Source organism: Callospermophilus lateralis, chromosome 3 (assembly GCF_048772815.1).
Source record: "Callospermophilus lateralis isolate mCalLat2 chromosome 3, mCalLat2.hap1, whole genome shotgun sequence".
NCBI lineage: Eukaryota > Metazoa > Chordata > Mammalia > Rodentia > Sciuridae > Callospermophilus > Callospermophilus lateralis.
Window position 1 is genome coordinate 95,868,799 of NC_135307.1, and position 20,528 is coordinate 95,889,326.

The 20,528-nt window shown below is 35.6% G+C and overlaps 1 protein-coding gene across 7 annotated transcripts in view; it reads right to left on the reverse strand.

Moving 5' to 3' along the window:
- The window catches only part of Gabpb1 (GA binding protein transcription factor subunit beta 1), a 61,146-nt gene that overhangs the window by 39,730 nt on the left and 888 nt on the right, over positions 1–20,528 (reverse strand). Inside the window, exon 1 of one of the 7 annotated variants that reach the window (XM_076850766.2) lies at positions 19,926–20,013. The exons of 5 other annotated variants lie outside the window; for them this stretch is intronic. The gene's annotated coding sequence lies outside the window, so the exon portion shown is untranslated. Of the gene's footprint in view, positions 1–872; positions 1,410–19,925; positions 20,014–20,528 lie in introns of those variants that run through there. One more of the 7 variants, XM_076850767.2, reaches the window with a different exon arrangement.

Consider the following 20,528-nt stretch of genomic DNA (forward strand, 5'->3'; position numbering starts at 1 on the left):
AACATAATAAATCTAGATATTACCAATGATTCATTTGGACCCTCAGTCACTTTTGGACCTGCCAAGTCAGTATGACAGAGAAAAATCTAGCCAAGAAGCCAGAACTTATCTAATAATCATCAACAGGACTTTGAAACAAGATCATCTCAGGGCCACCATCAATGATAGTAAATTAAATCAGTAACAAACTGTGTTGAAAGACTTTTACTGAGTATATTCTAGAACTGAGCTGTTCAATATAATTAGCCACTAATCCTATGAGGATACAGTACACTGAAATGTGGCTAGTTCATATTGAGATGTGCTATAGGTACAACACACACCAGATTTTGATGACTTAGTACCAAAAATAGGTGATTAACGACTCTGACTACTTGTTTAAAACAAGTAGTGTTTATATATATGGGGTTAAATAATGGATACCATTCAAATTAACTTTGTTTTTGAGATTTTCAAAAAATCATATAAAGACAAAGGGGCCCAGTTGGGCACAGTCCCACAAGCATGTAATCCCAGTGACTTGGAAAGCTGAGGCAGGAGGATGGCATGTTCAAAGCCAGTATCAGCAATTTAGGGAGACCCCATTTCAAAAGAAAAAATAAAAAGGGTTGAATATGTAGTTCAGTGTCCCTAAGTTCAATCCCCAGTTCCAAAGAAAAAAGAGAGACCCTCACACATTTTATTAAATTCTTATCTTTGCAATCCACTGTGCTTTATCACATTAAATCACTCATTTGTTTTTTAATCACACATATTTATCTCAAGAAGAGACCAAATGAGGTTTGAGTGTACCAAGAGGATGAAGATAAGGCTAGATTTCTACTGGAATGAGTCAGTACATGACTCTGGATTATTACAGAAGTATAACTTACCTGCTTGTTATAAAGTGAAGCAAATCAACTCTTGGCTGTTATAAGCCACAAGAGTGAACCATCAATATCCTGCCCAACAAAAAGAAAACAAACATTTTGATTCTCTCTCCCCAAGATTTCTCATATTCATCTTCTTCTCCCCATTGCCTCTAGTCTTACATAGTCTCATACCTTAAACATCACAATGGCCTCCTAGCTGACCTAACTCTACTTTCTCCACCCTGCTGCCAGGCAATTCTCCTGAAATACAATTTCATTCAACATATCTGTGTGAACCTCTAATACAGAACCTGCCCTCAAAGAATTCACAAGTAGGGAATACATACATCTCAAGCTTCTCTTATCCAAAATTCCCACTGGTACAACCATTCTGAAGAATAATATATCAACATCTGGTATAGCTAAAGATGTATTGTTTGAGCTAGGGATTCCTAGGAAGGGTATCTAGGAAGCTGCTACCCTATCTTGTGTATTTTTGAACACATACATCATTTGTAAAAAGAAAAACAGAAACTACAAATAAGTGCCCAGTGACAGAAATAAAAATTGAAATTTTTATTAAAAAAATTTCAAATACAGAAGTGTATGTATATGCATATATATAATATGTATGTTATATATATATACACACCTATATGCCCATCATCCACATTCTAAATTTAAAGCTGGCCATCTTGCTTTATCCTACTTCTTAAATTAAAAAAACAAAAAATGTACTTTACTGCTAACACCCACTGCATTTTGTTGCCTTATCTAAATATTAATTTTATTCTATAGCAATTTCCTTCTCTCTCGTCTACCCTACCCATCTTTCTTTCTCCCCCATGAAAATGATTTGATGAATAGCCAGTTCATCTGAATCTCATTTCTGATTTTTTCCTATTGCCTCCTCAAAATAGCATTTAATCACTTTCTTTTCTTTTTTCTTCCTTTTTATTTTGTAGTGTTGGAGATTAAATCCAAGGCCTCATGCATGCTAGTCCTTTGCTCTATCAATGAGCTACACCTGGAGGCCTAATTTCTTTCTCCATCTCCAGTATTTCTTATAAACTAAAAGTAATAAAAGCCTGATGAAATTCAGATTAAATTTTGGGACAAAAATATTTCATAATTGTTGATGTATACTTGATATTGAATCACATTAGGAAGCATAAAACTTTTGGTTCATTGTTAATGATACCAAGATTAATTACGAGGTAAATGATGGACTGATCCCTCAGATCATTTTACCTAGAGACCAACTAGCAATCTGTAACGTCACACTGTTGCACCATGTGAATATCCCATTCCCAAACTTTGTTTTTTTTTTTTTTCTTCTTTTAATCAGTTTTAACACCCACTAATGATCCTGGCCCATGTCAATTATTTCACAACATGTTGTATAAAATTGTGACTTTCTAATTCCATAATTCCTTTTACATTTATTATTTGGCTTTCCTAATTGACTATAGTACAGTTCCTAGTGAAAAGCAGTTAAATTTATAATAGCTTTTAATTGTCAATTTTCAGATTCAGGAAAAGATATGATAGTCACCTTCAGTTGTTCTGTTTTATTAAATATTCACTTTCCCAATAAATTACTCCTATTCTTTTTGATGTTCAGATTGTCCCAGTTTTGTCCAATAGCCTCTTCAATTTGGCTTTTGCATCTTTCAAAGCTTTCTTGCTTCTGGCACAAAATGTTCCAGGTTCACTATGTATGTATGTTCCCTGCACCAGACCTGGAATGAGCTCTGGACTCAATTTTAAGTAGAAGTATTTAACGACCAAAATCAAAGTATTAAAAGTACTTCTGTCTACCAAGGTGACACTGTTTCTAGATCCTTTTAGTGCACAAAGATAAGAAAAATATGTATGCATGGGTAGAATTAAAAAATACATATTTAAATCGTAGTTCATGTTGACATTCACAACTCAAGTCAATCATTACCAGGTCTTTTTGCTTAGTTTAATGTTATATTTGTATCTCAATTGATTCCTAACACATTAAATAAAGACTTAACTTGCTTTATTCTATGATATATATCAAATGATATTAAATTAAAACACCAATATTAAAACTAGCAATAAAATTTAAAATTTTTTTGTCTGTCTTTTTGTCCTGAGCATATATACCATTTACTGTGGAACTCAAAAGTCACTTAAAAGTGTTTTTCCAGATCTGGGGTTGTGGCTCAGTGGCAGACCACATGCCTAGCCCATGTGAGGCACTGGGTTCAGTTCTCAGCACTGCATATAAATAAATAAAATAAAGATCCATTGACAACTTAAAAAAAAAAAAAAAAAAGGTGTTTTTTTCCCACCAGGTGCAGTGGAGAAGCTTGTAATCCTAGCTATTCAGGAGGCTGAATAGTTTGCAAGTTCAAGGTCAACCTGGACAACTTAGTGTGGCCCTGTTACAAAACAAAAATATGCCAGGGGTTCAATATCCAATACTGAAAAAGAAGAAAAAAAAAAGTTCTCCATGTATTTAAATAACTATTTTGTATTCTATATGTAGATTCATTTACTCAATAGTGTTTTTGATCTTAGGGATTTTTTTTTTTCTTACAGTACTAGAGATTGAACTCAGAAACACTTATCACTGAGTTATAACCCCAACCCTTTTTCTTTATTATTTTAAAACAGAGTCTTGTGAAGTTGCTGAGACTGGCCTCCAACATGCTGTTCTCCTAACCTCAGCCTACTGAGTTGCACAACTTATAGAAACTCACTACCTCACCCAGCTAATCTCAGGGATTTGGGGGCGGAGGGAGGGATGTCTAATTCACTGTAAGTTTTGAAAGTGTAAAAATATTTAACATACTTCAAAAGTTAAAATTGAAAATAGTATACTCAGAATCTTACCTTAATTCTTGTTTCCTTCATGCCATTCCCACCCACCCTTCACCATAGGGTATCAATTTTATTTATTTGTCTTTTTGATTTTTCTGTTTGCAACATAGACAAATTAGTATTTATATACACACTTACTCCCCATTCTCTACTTCTTTTTAACATGCCCAAAAAGGCATACTAAACACTGTTCTGCACCTCATTTTTTTTTATTTTTACCTTTTAATATTTCTACTAGAAATAGAAGATTGTCTTTTTTTAATCTATTAGACATTTTTCCTGTTTAATGAAGTCCATTTTCATTTTACAAATATATATTACCTTCTTTACTTTTCATTTACACTTTACTTTTTTCCTTCCTACAATGTAGAATCACTCTGCCCTTTTTTTTTTTAAGGAGCAGAGTACTAGGGATTGAACTCAGGGGTACTTTACCACTGAGCCACATCCCTAACCCTTTCTATTTTTTTTTTTTTTTTTTTGAGACAGGGTTTCACTAAATTGCTAAGGGTCTTGCACTTGCGCTTCCAAGTCATGGGATTACAGTGTGCATCACCATGCTCATCTAGTATCGCTGTCATTCTGCTTTAGACATATCCTTTAGAAATGCACTGTCCAAACTGGGCACTGTGGTGTAGGCCTGTAATCCCAGAAATCTGGGAGGCTGAGGCAGAATTATTTCAAGTTTGAGGCCAGTCTCAGCAACTTAGCCAGACCCTCAGCAACTTAGCAAGACTCTTAAAATTAAAAAAAGACTCGAGGTGCTGGGGATGTGGCTCAGTGATAGAGTGCTTGCCTACCATTCAAGAGGACCCGAGTTCAATTCCGAGCAACAAACACACACAACAAAAAAAGTTAAAAAAAAAAAAAAAAGGAAAAAAAGAAATTAAAGGCACGGTGGCACATGCCTGTAATACTAGAGGCTCAGGAAGCTAAGGCAGGAGGATAGCAAGTTTCAAAGCCGACCTCGGCAATAGAGAGGCACTTAAGCAATTCAGTGAGACCCTGTCTCTAAATAAAATACAAAATAGGGCTGGGGATGTGGCTCAGTGGTTGAGTGCCTCTAAGTTCAATACCTAGTACCAAAAGAAAAAAAAAAAAAAAGACTGGGGCTACAGATCAGTGGTAAAGCATCCCCAATACCAAAAAAAAACAAAACAAAAAAACCACCACACTGTCCAATCTGTGCATGTGTGCATTTTTTTTGACTATTTAAAATAAGCAAAACAAAAAATTCAGTCCATCAGCCACACTAGCCACTTTCAAGTGCTCAAGAGCCTATATGTCTGAGGCAGGAAGATCACAAGTTTAAAGTCATCTCTGTGGTTAAAAACAAAAACAAATAAGCAATGCCTTATGTGTCTTATGACAATATTGACCAACACCAAGATCAAAAACATTTCCATCATCATAGAAATTTCTATAGAACAGTGCTGCTTAAATCATCTTTCATGGATGAGATGTTGACAGTTTTGGGTCTAGAAATATATTGGTGGTAAACCATATCTTTGTGTGCACCTGTGACTCTGTGTGTGTGTGTGTGTGTGTGTGCGCGCATGCAGGAGCACGCTAAGGATTAACCCAGGACTCACTCATGCTACTTTTAAGCTTTTTCCATTACTGTTTTTCTGTGATTTTTCTCATCATGTGTGTAGGTGTGCATTTATTTTTATCCTGAGTAGGACTCGTTGGGATTCTTAAATATTGGTATCTTTCATTGGGGCTGAGAAATACCCTACAACACCTCTTCAAATGCTCTATATCCCCTCACCCTCATTCCTGGAGTTCCAATTAAGACTTTCTTGATATATCTTACAATCTTTTGTATTTACATCTTTTTCCCTTAGAGCTTAATTTGCCTTTGAGGATAATTTCATCTGCTCAATATTCTAGTTTGATACTTCTGTTGCATTCAATCTATTGTAGATTGTATCATGAAGTTTTTGATTCTGATTTTAATTTTTTTCTTTTTTTGAGTTTCCTGTGCCCTGTCTTCAAGCCTGCCACTAGATACAGCCAAATATCTCATGGGGGCAAAATCATACTTGATTAAAAACAACTGAACTGCATGCTTCTTGAATTAAAGTAAATTACCTTTGATCCTCCTGCTTCAGCGTCCCAAGCCACTGGGATTACAGGTGCACGCCACTGCACTCAGCTTCAAGTGAATTTCTACAAAATGTTCCATTACTATCCTTTCACTCAACTGTACATATTAAAAATATAAATGCAGGAAGAGTCCATCCAACCCCTAATTCTAGCCCAGCCCAATCCATCATTTCTCAACTTACGTTTCCTAAAGTTCCAGAGGACTTCAGTACTGAGAAAGGCAGTGGGTAAAGGGGTAAACACAAACTGGAGATAAAAGAATAGGATGAGTTTCAGTCTCTTTTTACTCACTTTGATCCCTATGTACAACTACTAGAAATTTGTTGTTTTGCTGCAGTGCCAGGGATCAAACTCAGGGCCTTGTACTTGAGTGCTGTACCACTGAAGTTATGCTATACCCCAACCTATTTGTAACCTTCTTTTTTTTTTTTTTTTTTTTTTTTAAACAATAGGGTCTCACTATATTGCCCAGGCTGGTCTCAAATTCATGAGTTCAAGTGATTTTCCTGTCTTAGCCTCCCAGGTAACTAGGACTACACACTAACACACCCTACTGTTCCTAAAGCATTTTATAAAGTAAACCACTATCAGCAAAACATCTTCTCTTCAGATATAAAGAGGCTAAAATTTCCATCATCCCACATTTAAATCCTTAATAACATAACCCCAGGAGAAAATTATCAAATTTATTTGCAGGTCCTAATATGTCTGTGCTTTATCTGTGCTCCATTTTTAAAGTTTTTATTTATTTTTACTCAAAAAAAAAAAAAATCAGGTAAAAGCAACATATATGTTATAGCCTCAAAAATCAAATTCTGAACTATAACTTAGGCAAAAGTCTTGAAATTTCAAATTCTATAGCAGGAAATTCTTGTAGGTAGCATCCAGCATGTTGGGACTCCTTTTCTCCATTGTATTAAACCTTTGTCTTATATACAGTTACTCTCAAATTTTTCTACATAATATTTGTATACTCTACTAAAAACATCCCTAAACTTCAGTTTTAAATATTACAGTACAATTTCATCTCCCCCAAACTAAAGATTCCTTATTCTAAGCTATTTTTGATTCTTGAGTTTCAGATACCAAAAGATACCATTAAATTGGAACTGTGCTAAGCTAGGGTTGTGGCTCAGCAGAACACTTGCCTAGCATGTGTGAGGCACTGGGTTTGAGCCTCAGCACCACATAAAAATAAATAAATACAATAAAGGCATTGTGTCCCACTATAACAACAAAAATTTTTTAAAATTGTAACTGTACTAATGAATTAAGCTCCTACTTCCGTATACTGTATTTATCAGAGATACATCCTTTTTCCTTTTCTATTTTTACATTTGTTTCTTTAATAACATTCTACCTGTGCATACCAGTGTGTCTGACTGTAAAATTATGAAATTATTGATATCCATGAAACTTAGAATATAAATATTGATAATTCTAAGGATAAGAATATTTATTGATCACAAATATTTGATATTCATGTTTAAGATAAGTTCATGAGTTTCATATCTATAGCACATAAATTATGCCAACACACATTAAACTAAAAAGTAATAAAGATTTCCCCAGATAAGGTGAAACATGCCTATAATTCCAGCTACTCACAAGGCTGAGGCAAGAGGAGTGGCAAATTCAAGGTCAGCCTGGACAACTTAGCAAAACCTTGGCTCAAAATAAAAAATAAAAAGGGTTAGGAATGTAAGTCAGTGGCAGAGCACCCCTGGGTTCAATCCCCAATATCTCTCTCTCTCTATCTCTCTCCCTCTCTCCCTCTCTCCCTCTCTCCCTCCCCCCCCAACTCTCTCTCTCTCTCTCTCTCTCTCACACACACACACACACACAATTTGTCAATTAGCATGTCCAAATATTCCTCCCAATCTGTTTTAAATTTGTGCATTGCAATAGTCTAAAAATGTGATTTAGTAAAATTTAATCCATGTCTTCCAAAAATGTAGATATAATTATGTATTCCAATCACATATAGAAAACAGTAAGATTTATAATGTATATTTAACTTGAAGTGAAAAATAATTTAGCCACTCACCATTCTAGTTTTAGAATGAAATATGAATCTCCCATTTCCTCAATAGATCTCAGTTCACAAATGCTTCTTTTCATTGCAATGATGAGAATTTAATGTTAATTTCCACCCCCAGTACAACACAGTCCCATAAATGCAGGCCAACTCCTAGGGCACAGTGATAGACTTCATCACTAGAGGAAAACCTGGCTGTTTTAGATTTATTGAGAGATGGTATCTCTATTTCCCATGTGACAACTTTCTAGAATTAATTCTGACTATACATTATTTTCACCTAAAATGTATAATCATTAAATAAATGATAACTCCAATGCATCTCAGACCTTTTAAGATCTGGCCTGTGCCTCACTACAGCCTCATCAACTCATTATTTCCCCTTTGGGTTTATAATGTAACAATACAGAGTTATCTGTAAGTACCCAAATGTGCTATTTGATCTCATGATACTGCTCCTTTATGTGTTGTTCTGCCTAAGAAATCTCCCTTTTACAATTTACCTAATCAGCCATTAATGTCCTGCCTTCAAAACTCAATTCAGACATTACCTTCTCCAACAAGCTCTCCTTGAGCTCAGCAGAATTAATCACTTCTTTATTCTCTCACTAAACATACTTCCATTATTATATGGATTCTACCACATAATAAATGATTTGTTTACAAGCTCTCCTCTCCCATAAGCCTCAGGAAGTCAAGGAAGGTTTAACTTACATGTATATGTATTTTAGTAGCTAGCTAGCAGTTTCTAGCATAACAATCATTTAATAAACAAATCCACTTTAATTCCACACTAGTACAATACTATAAACCTATGTTGCCAAAGTAAACAAAGCACTATAATTAAATACTACACAAAAACTGAAGTCACGATTTAAAAAAAAAAAATTGTAGTTGTAAATGGATAGAATACCCTTATTTTATTTATTTTTATGTGATGCTAAGGATTGAACCCAATGCCTCACACATGTTAGGTAAGCACTCTGCCATTGAGTTATAGCCCCAGTCCTAACGTCACGATTTTTAACTGAAATATTTCATAAGATGAAAGAATGGGTTGACAATCTGAATTATGAGCAAATAAACTGAAAAGCATTTCTCAAAAGAAGATACACAACTAGCCAACAAGCATATGAAAAAATGCCCAGCATCACTAATCATCAAGGAAATGCAAATCAAAACCATGATGAGTTATCATTTAGAATGGCTGTTATCAGAAAGATAAAAAAAAAAAAAAATAACAAATGCTGCTGAGGATGAGGAAAGTGAACTCTCATAACTATTAGTGGCAATGGAAATTAACACAGCCATTATGGAAAAAAGTATGTTAGTTCCTAAAAGAAAAAGAAAAAAAAAAAAGCCATGATCTAGAAATCCCACTATTGGGTACATATTCAAAGGGAAAAAAATCATTTTGTCAAAGAGATAACTGCATTCACATATTTATTGCACTACTCAAAATAGCCAAGACATGAAGTCAACTTAGATGCCCAACAATGGATGAAATGATAAAGAAAACGTGATTAGCTGGGTGTGGTGGCACATCCTATAATCCCAGCAGCTCCAGAGACTGAGGCATGAGGATCACAAATTCAAGGCCAGCCTCTGCAATTCAGTGAGGGCCTAAGCAACTTAGTGAGACCCTGTCTCAAAATAAAAAATATACAGGGCTGAGGATGTAGCTCAGTGGTTAAGTGCCCCATGGTTCAGTCCCCAGTGCCCCTACCACCACCAAAATGTGAGTATATCTATATATGAATATTATTTAATAAAAAAAGGAATAAAATTCTGTCATTTGCAGCTATATGGACAACTGGAGGACATTATATTAGGTGAAAAATTCAGGCACAGAAAGACAAATAAAACATGTTCTTGTTAACTTCCACTGAAATCTCAAAAAGTAGAAAATAAAATACTATTTAGCAGAGGCTAGAAAGGATGGGGAAAAGAAGGGAATAAGGAGATGATAGTTAGAGGATTCAGAGGTGTAGCCAGACAGGACTGAGTATTAACTTCTAATGTTTTAACGCCATAATAGGGTAACTATGGTTCACAATTAATGGGATATTTCAAAATAGTGACCAGAGAGGATTTTGGATGTTCTCATTACAAAGAAAGGATGTATATCTGAGGTGATATATATATATAGTAATTACTCTGAACAATAATAATCACACACTGTATACAAACATTGAAATGCCACACTGTACCCTGCAAATATGTACAATCACTACATATGAATCTTAAAAACATCTTATTAATAATGAAAAAAATATGTAAATTATATAACAAAAGCAGTCTATAGTTCAGGGTTTTTTTTGTTTGTTTGATATTTGTACATGCCATAAATCAGGGTTTTTTAGATCCATAGGTCATAACGTACAATTACCACACTAAGAAATCCTTATAGTGGGTTAAGATCAACATTTAAAATAATATGAATATGTATCAAATGTAATTATCATCCATACATATGGAAAAAAATTGAAAACTACTTCTATAGTTGCTACCTAAATTTAGAGGTTTAAATTAACAAGATGAAGTAGTCAAGGAAGGATTCTTCAACAAAAGACAAAATCTGAGTGGGGCGTGGTGATATATGCCTGTAATCCCAGTGGCTTGGGAAGCTGTGGCAGGAGGATCACAAGTTCAAAGTGAGCCTAGGCAACTTAGCAAAACCCTGTCTCAAAATAAAAATTAAAAAGGGCTGGGGATATGGCCTAATGGTTAAGCGACCCTGAGTTCAATCCCCTCATCAAAAAAAAAAAAAAAAAAAATTGGAGATACTCAGAAGACTGAGACTGGAGGATTGAGAATTCTAGCCTAAGCAACACAGCAAGACTCCATCTAAAATAAAAGACAACATTTGAAGCATTATCTGGCTCCCCACTACCTCTCTTAGCTTACCTATCATTCCCCACAAGCATGCTCTAGCCATTTAAAGTTTAGCAATTCTAACCAGTCAAACAAACATTCCCTCTACTTAAGGTCTTGCACACGTTCCCTCTCCTTAGAAAATTCTACTTAAATAATTGCATGCCATGCTCCAGGGATTCAGTCCAGTGAGGACTTCAGGACTTTCCCTAACTATACAAAGCAGCAGCCACATCCCATTCCACTATTCCCTTATCTAGATTTATTCTTTTTCATAGTACTCATTACCACCTAACATCATAGACCTGTTTACTGTGTCTCTCCTCACAAATCTCGGCTCCAAAACTTTTGTCTTGTTTTGTTCATTACCATAATGCAGAGATTAGAAAAGTGCCTGGCACAGGGCAAACATTCTTGAACAAGCTTTGACAGGCCATGAAAAGAACTCAAGGAGTTGTGCATGAGCATGGTACACTACTGAGGAAACACTAGCTTAATAATGTTTAGAAGTAAGGGGGAAAAAAAAAAAACTAAAGAGGCAGAATATAATATGAAAAGGTTTGAAAAGTCAGAAAGTAGAATTTGGACTTTATCCTGAAGTCTACTGGGAGTCATTCAAAGTTTTGAGCAAATGTTGATCCATTTAAACATTTATTTTGCCCAAGTTCAATTCACTTTGCTTGGCACAATGGAGAGTACAAAGATCAACAGCACAATATTCTCTATTTGAGCTTTCAATTTAGTAGCAATGGGTTCAAAAAAATGTTTCAGGAAAATTATTCTGTCAGCCATAAGCAAGAATAGATTAAAAGAAGGAGAAGCTAAAGTTAGAAAAACTATGCTGAATGATGGATTTAAGTAATAAAGGAAAACATGCATCACAGACAACTTCAAGATGATAAGGAGGAAACCAGTCAAACAAACATTCCTTCTACTTAGGTTCTTGCACACGTAAGGGGGTCTACCTGGGAGCAGGTAGAAGGCTGGGTAATAATAAATCTAGAACTGATGGAAGTTCCTTGAGCCTTCCAGTAGAAACATCCAGTAAACCACTAGAGCTACAAACCTGGAGAGTACACACTTGAGAGTCATCAACATATAAAACATCTATCTGATAGAAGACATTTAGAGGAGGAGAGGATCAAGAATTGATGGGTACAATGACACAACAAACTTAAAATTTGTAGTCAGAGAAAACCAGAATGGTATACTAATATGAAAGGCAAAGAAAGAATGTTGGCAGCCTTTGTAAAAATCAACTTAACACGCATATATTGGCTAAATAAAATCAGGACAAAGCCAACATTGTTGACAAGAACAATGTCTTCTGAAGCAATAGTCTGAATAAAATATTCCAAAATTGCAGTTAAGCAGTAAAAGAGCTGGGAGCAGCAACTGGAACTCAATCCTTAAACTTCTGAAATGAAGAAAAGAAATAAGGCAGACAGGAGGAAACAAGTGCAGTAAAGAAGTGCAGCAGTTAATTACAGTTCATTTTTTTCCAAAAAAATCTGTACATTTTAAGGTAAAGAGGAAAATCCAATAAAGATAATGATCAACGTAACCAAAGAATAAAAGTTAAATATGGCAGCAAGATTCCTGGGAAAAAAACAAAAGCAAAGATTCCTCTTTTATTTAATTGACAAAATATAAGATGACAGAATTGAGATTCATTATGGTGACAATGAAAAAAACAAAAGTGCAGGTATATACCCTACAGTTTTTCCAATAAGTAGAAGTCAATAGCACCTACTAAGAGAATAAGAAGAAATAAGAAACATCAGAAAAATATGAAATTAATATAACAATTAGCATGAAGTAGCAAGGGCCCATTTGGAACTATTCAACATAAACTTATACTGGCCAAGGAATCATAATTATTCAATTCCTCCATTCATATGCTGTGAATTATGAGAGGAAAACAGGAAATCAATGATGGAAAGATTTGACAACAGAAGCCCAGTAAATATCTAACACACACACGAATAAACTTAGTATCTTAGCCCATTTGAACTACATAAACAAAATACCATATACTGGGTGGTTTACAAAGAACAGAAGTTTATTTCTCACTGTTCTAGAGGCTGGAAAGTCCAAAGTCAAGGCATCAGCAGATTCATTCTATTTAGGGCCAGCTTCTAGACAGTAGTCTCTTTGATGTAACCTCGCATGGTGGAAGGGGCAAACTGGCTCTCTGAAGTCTTAAAAAGGCACTAATCTCATTCTTTGGGGGCTCTGCCTTCATGACTTAATCACCTTCCAAAATCATCATCTTGGAGACCCACAGTTCAACATATGAACTTCTAGGAAACACAAGCATTCATACCATAACACAATGGGAAAGAAATTAAGGGTTATTGTAAATTGACAGAAATAAAGAAAAACAGTAAGAGTAATCAATCACATGGGCAAAGGTCTAAGAACTCACATAAGCCATTTAAGATATAAAAGAAATTTTTTAAATCATTCACTTACATACCACAGTATTTAAATGCGCTGTTTGGGTACATGGTAAGTGCTATAGACACAACGGAATCAGAAAGGACTACACATTCAATAATTTTATCATAAGAAGAACTGAACTAATTCCAAAGTCCAGTATTAAAACTAATTTTGTGTCCTCGAGTAAATAACCACCTCAGTCTAAACATGTACAGAATAGGAATGTATTAGAAACAAGTATCATGGTGGCCTTCCTCCCACTATTCTTTATATAATCACTACTTTAGTAAACCACTGTAGTAAAGTATTTTATCCCTCAAATGTAATGAGACAGAAACAAGCTGTTACAGGAACTCTCAAGACTTGTTTTAGAAAAAAAATTGTACTTTATGTAACAGAATCATAGTATCCGTGGGTATAGCATATTTTAAAAAACAGAATCACACAATTGGTGGATTTAACATTTTTTAAAGCAAAGGAGATAGAAGTGGACATTTCCCATTATTTCCATTTTTTTAACTATATACTATAAAACTATATAATGTCATAAAAGATGTTTTAATACTAAAATAAAATGGGACTCAAAATTAAGTAAATGGTTTGGTTTTCTTATCGGCAATTCCAAACTTAAAAAAAAAAATTCTGAAACCAAAAATAATTTATTTGGTAGTAAAACCTTTTCTGAACTGACATGAAGCTATCTCTAATCTATCCCATTTAGCCTAATGTTCATATATTTTACTGCAGAAAATGTTAACAGAAAATAGTAACACGTTTGAAGAAGGATATTTGCACTGGACTGCTTTGGAAGACTGCATAACATTATTACCTTGCTTATATCCAAAAAATTCTTAATTTCAAACTATTAGGTTCCCAACGTTTTGAACAGTGGATTTTGGTCCTAAAATAATAATCACTAACATTTACTGAGGTATTAACTATGAGCTAGGCGTTGTTCTGATCACTTTATGTGTACTAACTCATTTAATTCTCACCACCACCATGAGATAGGTGTTATGATAATCCCTATTTTATAAAGAAGAAAACTGGCAGAGAGAGATTAATAAATTGCCTAAAATCACATAGCTAGAGAATGACTAACAGGAATGAATAAAACATTTAAAATATACACCTATGATGAAGAAAACACAAAATAGTTAATTACAGTAAGGTGGTATAAGTCAGTGGTATTTTCTCTGTTCAATTAACATATTACTTCAAGAATGGGAAGAAATTAAACTGAAAAAAATTCAAAATATTACATGCACTTACAAAATCACATTTATGTATAAATCCTGAGTCATCTTGCATTAAGTGAATAGTATGAAGTTTAAATTCCTTAGCTTATGCAAATATCTTTAATTCTGAATTAAAAAGTAACACATCTTTTTAATAAACAATAATTCATATTCATTGCAGAAGTTGAAAAATTTGAATAAGCACAAAGAAAATAATCACCCATAAAACTACACTTAGAAAGAGTCACTCCAAAATTGGGGATGGTGGTGCATTCCTATAAACCCAGCTACCCAGGAGGCTGAGGCAGGAGGATTCCAAGTTCAAGGCCAGCTGCAGCAATTTAGCAAGATCCTGTCTCAAAATAAAAAGGGCTGGGAATGCAACTCAGTAGTAAAACACCCCTGGGTTTGTCCTCAGTACCAAAGAAGATAAATAAATAAAAGAAATAATCACTCAACAATTCTGCATGTAGTCTTACAGATGTCAATAAATATTTTTTAAACCAAAATGGAATACTGTTTTTAAATCTACTTTTCTCGCTTACAGTTTTTCATGTCTTTATGTTCTTCTATCATCACTTTAATGGTGGATTGGTAGTATCCCCATGTAGAGATGTGGCCTAACCATCACTGTGAATTACCTAGATTGTTTACAATTTTACAGCATAGTGAACAGGAGTACTGGCTCGGTAGTGACAATGGCAGCACTAAAGTCTGGTTCTACTAGTTACTAATTCAGCTACGTCATTTCTCTATACTTCAGTATTGTCTTCTGAAAAATGGAGACAGTACCCAGTTCAAATGTTTACTGTGAGAGTTAAATGTGTTAATATATTGTCTTTTTTGTTATTTTTGTTTGGTGCTGGGAATAGAAGCTAAGACCTCATACATAATATGCTAAGCACAGCTCAACCTGTGACTCTACCACTGAGTTACAACCTCAGCTAATAGACTATATATATAGTAGATGGACATAATACCTTTATTTATTTTATGTGGTGCTAAGGATTGAATCCAGTGCCTCAAATATGCTGGGCAAGCACTCTACCACTAAGCTACAACCCCTTTGTATGTGGCATGTTATTTTAAGTAGAACATTCACCCCTTCTCAAAGTTTATATTAGAATTACCTGGAGACCTATAAAATAGAGGTCCAAGCTTAAGAAGTGCAGGACCTGGGCCCTTATTATTATTTTCCCCCAAAATTCCCAAGGTGGTAGACACCCAGGTACAAGAATCACTGAACTGCAGAACCAGAGGATCTAGCCCCCCATAGGCTCATAATATCAACAGAGCTGTAACTGATATGCTTACATCAATACAGATTACTTTAACTGGGAGTGTCCATGTCAGAGGTATGTTCATTTTTAAGACTTTTGAGTCTGCCAAAGCAGAGTGGCTTAAAGTCTTTTATCAAATAACCCTGTCACTTCATACTCAACTTATCAAGTTGAAAACTCTGATCCAATTAAGCTCAACTGTCTCACTTAGTTTTTGCTCTTTCTCCATGTACCTGCAAACATAGATATAGTTCATAAAATCTCAAAGTTCATAGAAAACTTGAGGATGCCTTGCCCAACTCCTCCTTCAGCACATCAACTCCTATACACTAGAACCCCCAACTGGACACTAACAGTAAATAAAGACAGCCTACCAAACAAAATAACTCATTTTATTTTTAGACCTTTAAAAGGAAATTTCTCTTAGAAGATAGAGTCTCTAACTTCTACCCATTGATCCTGGTTCTTTCTAGAAAGATCAAACCTGATCCTTCAGCGTGACAGACTACCAAATATTTCAAGATGGTTGTCATTTCTTAAAGGAGCTTCTCAAACATCCTTTGTTTTCTACATGTCCTTATTCCCATTCCTCCCAGGATGAAAATCCTCTGGCTCTACTCTACTGTTAGTGATTCTTGTACTTGGGTGTCTACCACCTTGGGAATTCATGAGGAAAAAATAATAATAGGGGCCCAGGTCCTACACTTCTTAAGCTTGGGCCTCTTTTTTAAAGGTTTCCAGGTAATTCTAATATAAACTTTGAGAAAGGGTGCAAGGTTCTACTTAAAATAACATGCCACAAACAAAGGTGGCAGTATCCTACTTGCAACACAACCAGTATAAAGTACAGTGGGTTAACACTTCCTATAAGCTGTTCTGTCAATCTAAAATTTATTTACTTTTTTAAAAAAAATTAAACAATAACGTTGATTCACACTAAACACACAGTTAAAATTATGAAGTCTTTCCCACAATGTCTATTTGTGCAAAGAGAACTTGGGGCCCTAACTACAGCCTTTACAATTATTCCTATTAAAAAATAAAGCCAGATGTGGTGGCACATGCCTGAATTCCTAACTACTCCAAGGGTGAAGCAGGGGACCACAAGTTCAAGGTCAGCCTCAGCAATTTAGCCAAGATCCTGTCTCAAAAATACATTTTTAAAAAAGGAGGGAAGGAAGGGGCAGAGGTAGCTCTGTAGTAGACCACTTGAGTCAGGCACAAACAAGGTCATGGGTCTCAAGTATTGCAAAAATGGTAAGAGAAGTAGAGTTGAATTTTAAATATCTGTATCTATATCCCTACATATGGATTTATCTTTAGAGGAGAAATCACTTCAAGTTTAAGTCTCTACACTTATGGATATACTCTGCCCAAATAAAGGAGCAAAAGCTGAACTGACAGCTAATTGCACCAAAACATTTCTGTACAGAGCAATGTAGTGTTCGTAGTATGAGAAAACACTAATAACACTAATTTCATCTGGCTCTCGATTTACTTTTTAGAGAGTATGGTAGAACTTTTCAGTAAAGTTAACTAAAACACTAATTATCATCATCCCAAAGTAGACATATTTGTGGTACAGAAATATGACTAAGTACAAAAGTGTGAACCAAAGGAATGATTTTCGTTAGAAAACTAAATTACTGGGGCTGGGGTTGTAGCGGTAAAGCAGCTTGCCTAGCACGTGACAGGCACTGAGTTCGATCCTTAGCACCACATAAAAATAAAACAAAATAAAAGTATAGAAAAAAAAATGAAAACAAGACCCCAACGCACTCTAAATAATATACATAAAAAAGGGTGGGGGGCTGGTATTAAAACAAAAAACTAAATTATCCTTAGTGAGGTAATTATAGTTTACAACTTATTATATATTACACTATAAAGACTTTTGAGTTCAAAGGTTCCCCAAACAATAACTGTTTAAGTAGATGGAAATACTCATTACCTTGATCATTACGTTGTATACATGTATCCAATTATCACACTGTACTCCCTAAATACTTCCTAAATACCTATACATTAAAGAAAAAAAAAAAAACAAAAACTAATTTGTCTTTGAGTCCAAGACCTTGTTTGGGTTTGGTTTTGTTTGTTTGTTTTGCAGTGCTGGGGACAGAAACCAGGGCCTCAAGCTTGCCAGGGAAGTATTCTATCAGGGAGCTACATCCCCACCAGCTGGGTTTGTTTTTAAAGTTTGCAAAGAGAGAGGAAAGAGATGGAGCACAACAGTGAGTTCATCCACACTTGGTACAGGGCCTCATGTACCCTCAAAACTGAATGTGATTTGAAATTTAATACAAAAAGCCCGGGAAGGTTATGGGCACCTGTAATCCCAAAGTCCCCGGAGGCTAAGGCAGGAGAATCACAAGTTCAATGCCAGCCTCAGCAATTTAGCAGAGCCCCAAGGAAAACAAGACCCCAAACCACTCAAAATAAAATACTTTTAAAAGGGTGGGGGGTTGGGGATGTGGCTCAGTAGTTAAGCACCCTGGGTTCAATCCCCAGTGCAACAAAAAATTTTTTTTCATTTGAAATTTCTGAATTCCTAATAACATGTTTGCTTTACCTGTTTACAAGATACTTGGTGGGGGGAAGTCTATTCTGAAGGAGATGTAGTCTACTATAAAGACTTTTATTTTTAATATTGGAGGAAAAAAAAACTAAAATCAAGTAAAATTAACCAAGATTCAACCTACTGCCATAGGAACAGCAAACTATTAAAAATACACCTGACATTTTTTAACAATTACATGAAGAACCACCAGATGCTTCCTGTTGATGGAACAGTACAGACAGATTCAGAGTAGAGTTCACAGAAACAACTGGAAACAAATTTAGTTTCCTTTCCAAACCATTAAAACAAAATGTGATCTTAAAGTTTTACACACTGCACTATAACTGTCCAGTCATAAAAGTTTCTAAAGATTCAGACAGAAAACTCTAGATGTGTATAGATACATTACACAGATTGAACGAAGGTTTTACTCTTTTAAATCTGGAGCTCCCACAGTGCTTTGAAAGTGTCCTATACTCAGATTACAATTACACACAGATTTTTCACAAGTACATCTAATGTGGAATTCATGTTTTATTTATGTACATAACTAAAGAAACATTGGAATTAAAGACAAAGTTTAATCACTCAGAATGAATCTTCAGTGATGATGTGGAGATAGTAAGGAGGAGAATGAGACTGACATTATCACACTATATACATGTATGATTCCACTACTGGTGTGCACCATGTACAACAAGAGGAATGAGAAGATGTGTTCCACTTGTGTACAATGTGTCAAAATGCATTCTATTGTCATGTATAACTAATTAGGACAAATTAAAAAAGAAGAAGAAGGGAGACCAATAGAATAGAAAGAAGGAGATCAGGGATAGGGAGAGGGAAAGAGGAGATACTGGGGAATGAAATTGATCAAATTACACTGTTTCACTGTGTTCACGTAGGAATAAAACAAAAAGAGAAAAAAATGAATCTCCAGGAGCACACGCAGGTTACATAATCTTTAACTATTATATTGTTTGGGCACCAAAAGCCCAATTGATTTTTTCTGGGACTGGAGATTGAACCCAGGTCCTGGAGCATACCAGGTAAACCCCCTACCCATGACCATAAAGCCCCATCCCTAAATCTCAACTTCTTAAAAAGTTAGACCCCAAGAAAAAAGTACAAGAATCATCCTTATTATCCTGATTTTTAAAATGTGTATTGGATAGTATCCTTATATGACTTTCACAGTGAAAACATACAGGAATAACACACTTCTGTGTTAAAAAAGGAGGGAGACAGAAGTGGAGTTTTCCAGATGTTACATGGTATGATACCACAACCAGCGGTGTTCCATTAATCAAGCATTAAAAAGATCTGCAGAAATACAAAACAATGTCACGCTTGCCTAATATGTCACTGTGTTAACGTGGAGTCAGTTTGTTGTTTTTTTGTTTTTTTTTACAAAAACAAGATACAGCCGTCTTCAGTTTCCTTAAAGTCTGAGCTTGAAAGTGGAAGTGTCAAAATATGGCAGAAGAAATTTAAACCAAGCTGGGTGGGTTTTTACGTGATTTAAAACACGAGCAAAAAAGAATTTCTGAGCACCAACTTCTGCATGATAAATTAGAATGAGTTTTTAATTTCGGGATGGCAATCTACAAGGATGATCCACCGACTACATGAAACTTGTTTGCAGATTAAAATTATACTTCAGAAAGTAACACTTGCCTGAATTCAACCAGCAACCCTGTGTCCGGAGAGAGAAAATAATTCCACATTATCAAGCCCCCTTCAGAAGTACTGTGCTCTCTGCCCTCCTTTGAACAGATCTCTGCTCGCCACAGTCCAATCAGCTTTGAATCAAAAATTTGTGTACTGAAAACAAGCTTGAAGTGGGAAAACACACAAAGCAGGCCAGAATCATTCCTTTGGTTTCAGTTTTCACGATGCACCCTTGAGACTAGGCACGCTGATTCAACACAGTTGGACAGCTTCAACCAAACTCACTAAATATCACACCGATTAACTGTGCCCAGGCAGAGATGACCTGGCAAAAATCTCAATATCTGTCCCGAATCCGTTCTCGTAAGTCCCGGCGACGAAGTCTCTGGGGCAGAAGTCCCGAACATTCAGAACCGCAGGCTTCGTCCCCTCAGGACTCGAGTCCCCGCGGCCGAGGCAGTAGCCGTGGCGGCCCTGCCCGGCACCAGCTGAGCTCTCCCGTTAACCCTGTCCAATTCCGCCGCTCCCACCGCGTTCCGACAGCCTTCCAGCTCCGCGGGCCCCACAGCACAGAGCGACAGGGCCAGTCGGCCCTTCCCGCTCAGTAGA